Source organism: Oncorhynchus nerka, unplaced genomic scaffold (assembly GCF_034236695.1).
Source record: "Oncorhynchus nerka isolate Pitt River unplaced genomic scaffold, Oner_Uvic_2.0 unplaced_scaffold_4668, whole genome shotgun sequence".
NCBI lineage: Eukaryota > Metazoa > Chordata > Actinopteri > Salmoniformes > Salmonidae > Oncorhynchus > Oncorhynchus nerka.
In genome coordinates, this window is record NW_027036633.1 from 7,501 (window position 1) to 15,100 (window position 7,600).

The 7,600-nt window shown below is 38.7% G+C and overlaps 1 pseudogene; it reads right to left on the reverse strand.

The window, feature by feature from the left end:
- Window positions 1-7,541, reverse strand: part of LOC135566500 (regulator of G-protein signaling 12-like) — a 9,129-nt pseudogene extending 1,588 nt beyond the window's left edge.
- Between the last annotated feature and the right edge of the window lie 59 nt (window positions 7,542-7,600).

Here is a 7,600-nt window from a genome sequence, read left to right on the forward strand (position 1 = left end):
TAACAACAACAATAATAACAATAATAATAATAATAATAATAATAACAACAATAACAACAATAATAATAATAACAATAATAATAACAATAATAATAATAACATAATAATAATAATAATAATAACAATAATAATAATAATAACAATAATAACAACAATAATAATAATAACAATAATAATAATAATAACAACAATAATAATAATAATAACAATAATAATAATAACAACAATAATAATAATAATAATAATAATAATAATAATAACAACAACAATAATAACAATAATAATAATAACAACAACAATAATAACAATAATAATAATAACAATAATAATAATAACAACAACAATAATAACAATAATAATAATAATAATAATAACAATAACAATAATAATAACAACAATAATAACAATAATAATAATAATAATAATAACAATAATAATAATAACAACAACAATAATAACAATAATAACAATAATAATAATAACAACAACAACAATAACAACAATAACAATAATAACAATAACAATAATAATAATAACAATAATAACCAATACAATAATAACCAATACAATAATAACCAATACAATAATAACCAATACAATAATAACCAATACAATAATAACCAATACAATAATAACCAATACAATAATAACCAATACAACAATAACCAATACAATAATAACAATAACATTAACAATTATAACAACAACAACAATAATAATAATTGAAAAGTGATGAATAAATAACATTTAGACCTGGATTTCAAATACTTGAAACATATTTCTAATCATTTCTCTGTGCCTTGTTGAGCTTGTCTGGCTTAATAAACCAATAGCAGAGTCCCAAAAGTGCAAACTGGCCCACCTGGCACTCCAGTGTGGGCATTTGAACATGACAGTTCTGTCAAACAAAGCTCTACTAAACTAAACAAGACAGTAAAAGAAAAACAACATCCATGTGGATTGAAGGTCGAAGAACAACAGATGATAAACAGAACTAAACAACGCTACCTGCTGTGGGTCGTTGTCCGGATCAACGAACGCCCGCGCCCGGACCCCCTCGATGCTCTCCCCCATGTCCCGGTAGAGAACAGACACAAACTGGAGCAGAGGCTGGGAGGTAGGGGGGAACTCCAGACACCCTCCAGTATCAGGATCAGGAGTACACTCAAACCCAAACCTCCTGGCCACACCCACATGGACCTAGAGGAAGGAGGAGGTTACTTTACTGTCCAATGGACACAGATTTACAACTGGTTATTCCAACCCCTCTGAAAATATGGTATTTTAGCATATTTATGGTAGGTTTTATCTATTGTAGTGAATTACGGTTGACATTAATATTCAGTTTACAGTCTGAGTCGTTATCAAAAGAAATCAACTCCTGAATCTCATTTAGAATTTCTTTCCTCCCCTATTTGTTGTTGAAGAATTTAAACCAGTAAGTTCTCTTTATCTACTGGGAACATTCCAGAACCAGTAAGTTCTCTTTATCTACTGGGAACATTCCAGAACCAGTAAGTTCTCTTTATCTACTGGGAACATTCCAGAACCAGTAAGTTCTCTTTATCTATGGAACATTCCAGAACCAAAATGGATTCTCTTTATCTAATGGGAACATTCCAGGAATGTATGTCTCTCTTTATCTACTGGGAACATTCCAGAACCAGTAATTCCATCTACTGAGGAACATTCCAGAACCAAAGTTATCTTTATCTACTGAGGAACATTCCCAGAACCAGTAAGTTCTCTTTATCTACAGGAACATTCCAGAACCAGTAAGTTCTCTTTATCTAGAACTAGAACATTCCATTCCAGAGAACCAGGAAGACTCTCTTTATCTACTGAGACACATTCAGAACCAGTAAGTTCTCTTTATCTACGGGGAACATTCCAGAACCAGTAATAGTCCTCTCTATCTACTGGGAAACATTCCAGAATCCAGTAGAATCCCTCTTTAACTACTGTGGAACATTCCAGAACTAGTAAGTTCTCTTTATCTACTAGAACATTCCAGAACCAATGAGTCCTCTTTATCTACTTGGGAACATTCCAGAACCAGTAAGTCCTCTTTATCTACTGGGAACATTCCAGAACCAGTAAGTCCTCTTTATCTACTCTGGGAAAATTCCAGAACCAGGAAGTCCTCTTTATCTCAGAACTAGGCAAGTCCCTTCGCATTCATTCAGGACTCAGGAACCAAAGACTCTTTATCTACTGGGAACATTCCAGAACCATTAAGTTATCTTTATCTAGAATTTATATTCACAGAACAGAAGACCACTCTTTATCTGCAGAACATTCAGAACCAGTAGAGGGTCCTCTTTATCTACAGAACATTCCAGAACCAAGTATGTCCTCTTTATCTGGGAACATTCAGAACCAGTAAGTTCTCTTTATCTAAGACATTCCAGAATTAGTAAGTCCTCTTTATCTACTGGGAACATTCCAGAACCAGGAAGACCTCTTTATTATCTTCACAGGAACATTCCCAGAACCCAGTAGAGGTCACTCTTTATCTGCAGAACATTCCAGAACCAGTATGTCCTCTTTATCTACTGGGAACATTCCAGAACCAGTAAGTCCTCTTTATCTACTGGGAACATTCCAGAACCAGTAAGTTCTCTTTATCTACTGGGAACATTCCAGAACCAGTAAGTCCTCTTTATCTACTGGGAACATTCCAGAACCAGTAAGTCCTCTTTATCTACTGGGAACATTCCAGAACCAGTAAGTCCTCTTTATCTACTGGGAACATTCCAGAACCAGTAAGTCCTCTTTATCTACTGGGAACATTCCAGAACCAGTAAGTCCTCTTTATCTACTGGGAACATTCCAGAACCAGTAAGTCCTCTTTATCTACTGGGAACATTCCAGAACCAGTAAGACCTCTTTATCTACTGGGAACATTCCAGAACCAGTAAGTCCTATTTATCTACTGGGAACATTCCAGAACCAGTAAGTCCTCTTTATCTACTGGGAACATTCCTGAACCAGTAAGTCCTCTTTATCTACTGGGAACATTCCAGAACCAGTAAGTCCTCTTTATCTACTGGGAACATTCCAGTAAGTCCTCTTTATCTACTGGGAACATTCCAGGACCAGTAAGTCCTCTTTATCTACTGGGACAATTCCAGGACCAGTAAGACCATTTGTCGATACTGATAGGATCAGTTTTCTCCATTTAAATCTTACCTTAACATTATAATTATTTCACAATACTGACGACGGATCAGCTCTTAGAGAGATATTGACATGTTAATTGTTTACTCCATGTGTAACTCTGTGTTGTCTGTTCACACTGCTATGCTTTATCTTGGCCAGGTCGCAGTTGCAAATGAGAACTTGTTCTCAACTAGCCTACCTGGTTAAATAAAGGTGTTCTCAACTAGCCTACCTGGTTAAATAAAGGTGTTCTCAACTAGCCTACCTGGTTAAATAAAGGTGTTCTCAACTAGCCTACCTGGTTAAATAAAGGTGTTCTCAACTAGCCTACCTGGTTAAATAAAGGTGTTCTCAACTAGCCTACCTGGTTAAATAAAGGTGTTCTCAACTAGCCCTGCCTGGTTAAATAAGGTATTCTCAACTAGCCTGCCTTGGTTAAATAAAGGTGTTCTCAACTAGCTACCTGGTTAAATAAAGGTGTTCTCAACTAATACCACCTAGTTAATATAAAGGTGTTCTCAACTGGCCTACCTAGTTGATAAAGATTCTCCATTAAGCCTACCACAGTTGAAATGGTGTTCTCAACTGAAGCTACCCTGATTGATAAAGGTCTAATTCTCAGCTAGCCTACCTGGATTAAATAAAGGTGTTCTCAACTAGCCTACCTGGTTAATAAGTCTTCTCAACTAGCCTACCTGGTTAAATAAGATTGTTCTCAACTGGCCTACAGTTAAGCAAGGTGTTCTCAACTGGCCTACCTGGTTAAAAATAAAGGTATTTCTCAACTGGCCTGGTTAAATAAAGGTGTTCTCCTTCAACCTACCTAGTTAAATAAAGTGTTCTCAACTAGCCTACCTGGTTAAATAAAGGTGTTCTCAACTAGTCCTACCTGGTTAAGCCTACCTGGTTAAATAAAGGTGAAATAAAAAATAAAAAATATAAACAAATATTACCACCAACGCCTGTAAATATCGAGGTGTCTCATTCTAATGCTTACCCAATAAAAAGGCATTAAATCACAGATTTGGCACATCATTGCACACATGTTAGGCTACACATCATGAAATATATTGAGACAAATTACAGACAGTAGCCTACAAGTAGCAAAATAGAAGTCAATTGATTGAAGGTGAAATGTATTTCAATATGACTATAATAGTCCTATAGCCGACCGCAAGGCGCTACAGATGGTGATGCTTAAGATCAGAAAATCAATGGAGCCGACTCCCGGCCATCCAGGACCTCTATACCAGGCGGTGTCAGAGGAAAGGAACCCTAAACATTGTCAAAGACTCCAGCTGCCCAAGTCATAAGCTGTTCTCTTTACACGCCACGGCAAGCAGAACCGTCACCAGTCTGGAACCAACAGGACACCAACAGTTTTTCCCAAAGGCCTGAGACCACTAAAGAGTTAGTTAAATAGTTAACCCAATAACTACATGGACTATCTGCGTTGACTTTTTGCACAAAGTGTGTTTATATTTTAATACAGTCATCTGAGTTTTCATTTGAAGCATATCTTTTATACGTCGTTTGTTTGTATCAATTGGAAAAGAATGTAGCTTTGTATTTTTGTCAATTTCGTTTCTGAACTTATCAGTGGTCATGCAGAGACTGATAAAACTATGTGTTTATGTTTAGTGGAGGTCTTCTGTGTATGAAATGAAGGTGGAAAAAAAGCCTCTAGCTACTCACTCCAGCTGTTCCGGTCTGAGTAGGCGTCTGAGGCTGTTTTCAGGTGCTAGGAGTGGGTTTGACGCATCTCGGGAGATTTAATAACGGCTCCCCAACGTTCACAACGGGGTTTGGGAAAACATCTCGGGAGATTTAATAACGAACTTTTCTAGACGAACCCTTAACGAACGTTCTAATTGTAACGAACTTAGTTCCTTAAAGACGCTTTGGGGAAACATCTCGGGAGATTTAATAGCAAGCTCCTAGGAACTTTCTAACGAATGAACTTAGCCTTAAGACGCTTTAGGAAACATCTCGGGAGATTTAATAGCTTGGCTCCCCTACGAACGTTCTAACGACAAACTTAGCCTTAAGATGCTTTTGGGAAACTGGGCCCAGGACTCTAGGACACCACCCCCCCCAAAAATATTTTAAATAACTTCTAGTTTGTAAATGTTAAAATCGGTCCGTTTTTAATATGGATGTTATTATTAGCTGGGGTCAGAGGTCAAATAAACAGTTTGTTTATTTTTCTTCCTTCTTGACCTTTGTCCAACCCTAGTGATGACAGAGTTCCGGGTCTGCAGAACACGTGACGAAGTCCTCAGCCCGCCCTCTTCCTCCCGGTTACCATTGCCATAGTGACGCTCGTCGTCATGGGTGGCCTGCATGGTGACCAGTCGAAGAAGCGTCGGTCGTCGGGGCAACAGGCGCTGAAGGCTAGCTTTTCGGCAGGGTAGGTAGCAAGGACCTGTCTCCTGTCACTGCACAGCCGCACACAATCGTGCATCACCTGGGAAGAACATCATATAACAAACGATACAATCCCTTCTGTTTTAGAAACACACCGTCCTCTATTCCAAGAAGAAGGACTTTATTGTCCTTCTTTCCCGAAGGAAACAGAGAATGTCTGTTTTTGCAACAACGACCCAAGGACCCACCCACAGGTTAGAGCACAATTTAGTGATATGACATATAAACATCTCAATGAACCAACCCAAACCAACCAGCCATTCAATCAATGAACCAACCCAAACCAACCAACCAACCATTCAATCAATGAACCAACCCAAACCAACCAACCAACCAACCATTCAATCAATGAACCAACCCAAACCAACCAACCATTCAATCAATGAACCAACCCAAAAACCAACCAACCATTCAATCAATGAACCAACCCAAACCAACCAACCAACCACTCAATCAATGAACTAACCCAAACCAACCAACCAACTAACCAATCAACCAACCATTCAATCAATGAACCAACCCAAACCAACCAACCAACTAACCAATCAACCAACCATTCAATCAATGAACCAACCAACTAACCAACCAACCAACTAACCAACATCAAGCAATAAACTAACCAACCAACCATTCAATCAAACCAACTAACCCCACCAACCATTCAATAAACCCAACCAACCAACCATTCAATAAACTAACCCACCAACCATTCAATAAACCAACTAACCCACCAACCATTCAATAAACTAACCCACCAACCATTCAATAAACCAACTAACCCACCAACCATTCAATAAACCAACCAACCCACCAACCATTCAATCAAGACCAACTAACCCACCAACCATTCAATCAATGACCAACCAACCCAACCAACCATTCAATAAACCAACTAACCCAACCAACCATTCAATAAACCAACCAACCCACCAACCATTCAATAAACCAACTAACCCACCAACCATTCAATAAACCAACTAACCCACCAACCATTCAATAAACCAACCAACCCACCAACCATTCAATAAACCAACCAACCCACCAACCATTCAATAAACCAACCAACCCACTAACCAGCTAAGCAATAAACTAACCAACCAACCATTCAATAAACCAACCAACCCACCAACCATTCAATAAACTAACCAACCAACCATTCAATAAACCAACTAACCCACCAACCATTCAATAAACTAACCAACCAACCATTCAATAAACCAACTAACCCACCAACCATTCAATAAACTAACCAACCAACCATTCAATAAACTAACCAACCAACCATTCAATAAACCAACCAACCCACCAACCATTCAATAAACCAACCAACCCACCAACCATTCAATAAACCAACTAACCCACCAACCATTCAATAAACCAACCAACCCACCAACCATTCAATAAACCAACCAACCCACCAACCATTCAATAAACCAACTAACCCACCAACCATTCAATAAACCAACCAACCCACCAACCATTCAATAAACCAACTAACCCACCAACCATTCAATAAACCAACCAACCCACCAACCATTCAATAAACCAACCAACCCACCAACCATTCAATAAACCAACCAACCCACCAACCATTCAATAAACTAACCAACCAACCATTCAATAAACCAACCAACCCACCAACCATTCAATAAACCAACCAACCCACCAACCATTCAATAAACCAACCAACCAACCAACCATTCAATAAACCAACCAACCCACCAACCATTCAATCAATCCAAAGCGCCCTGTACCTTCATGAGGACCAGGGAGTGTATCTTCTGTTCAGCCCTGAGTCGTCTCATGCTTCCTCTGATGGCCTGCAGACTGTCACTCTCCAGACTAGCTCCTGTAGAGGCCAGCTCTATGGAGCCCAGGTACCCTACCATCATACCCACGTTCAGGATCCCCTCGCTGGGCTCCAGGGAGAAGTCCTCCCCTTCCACCTCCACCTGGAAGGAGGAGAGACAAAATATATTGTAAAAATATTACTACACCATTCACTGATGTA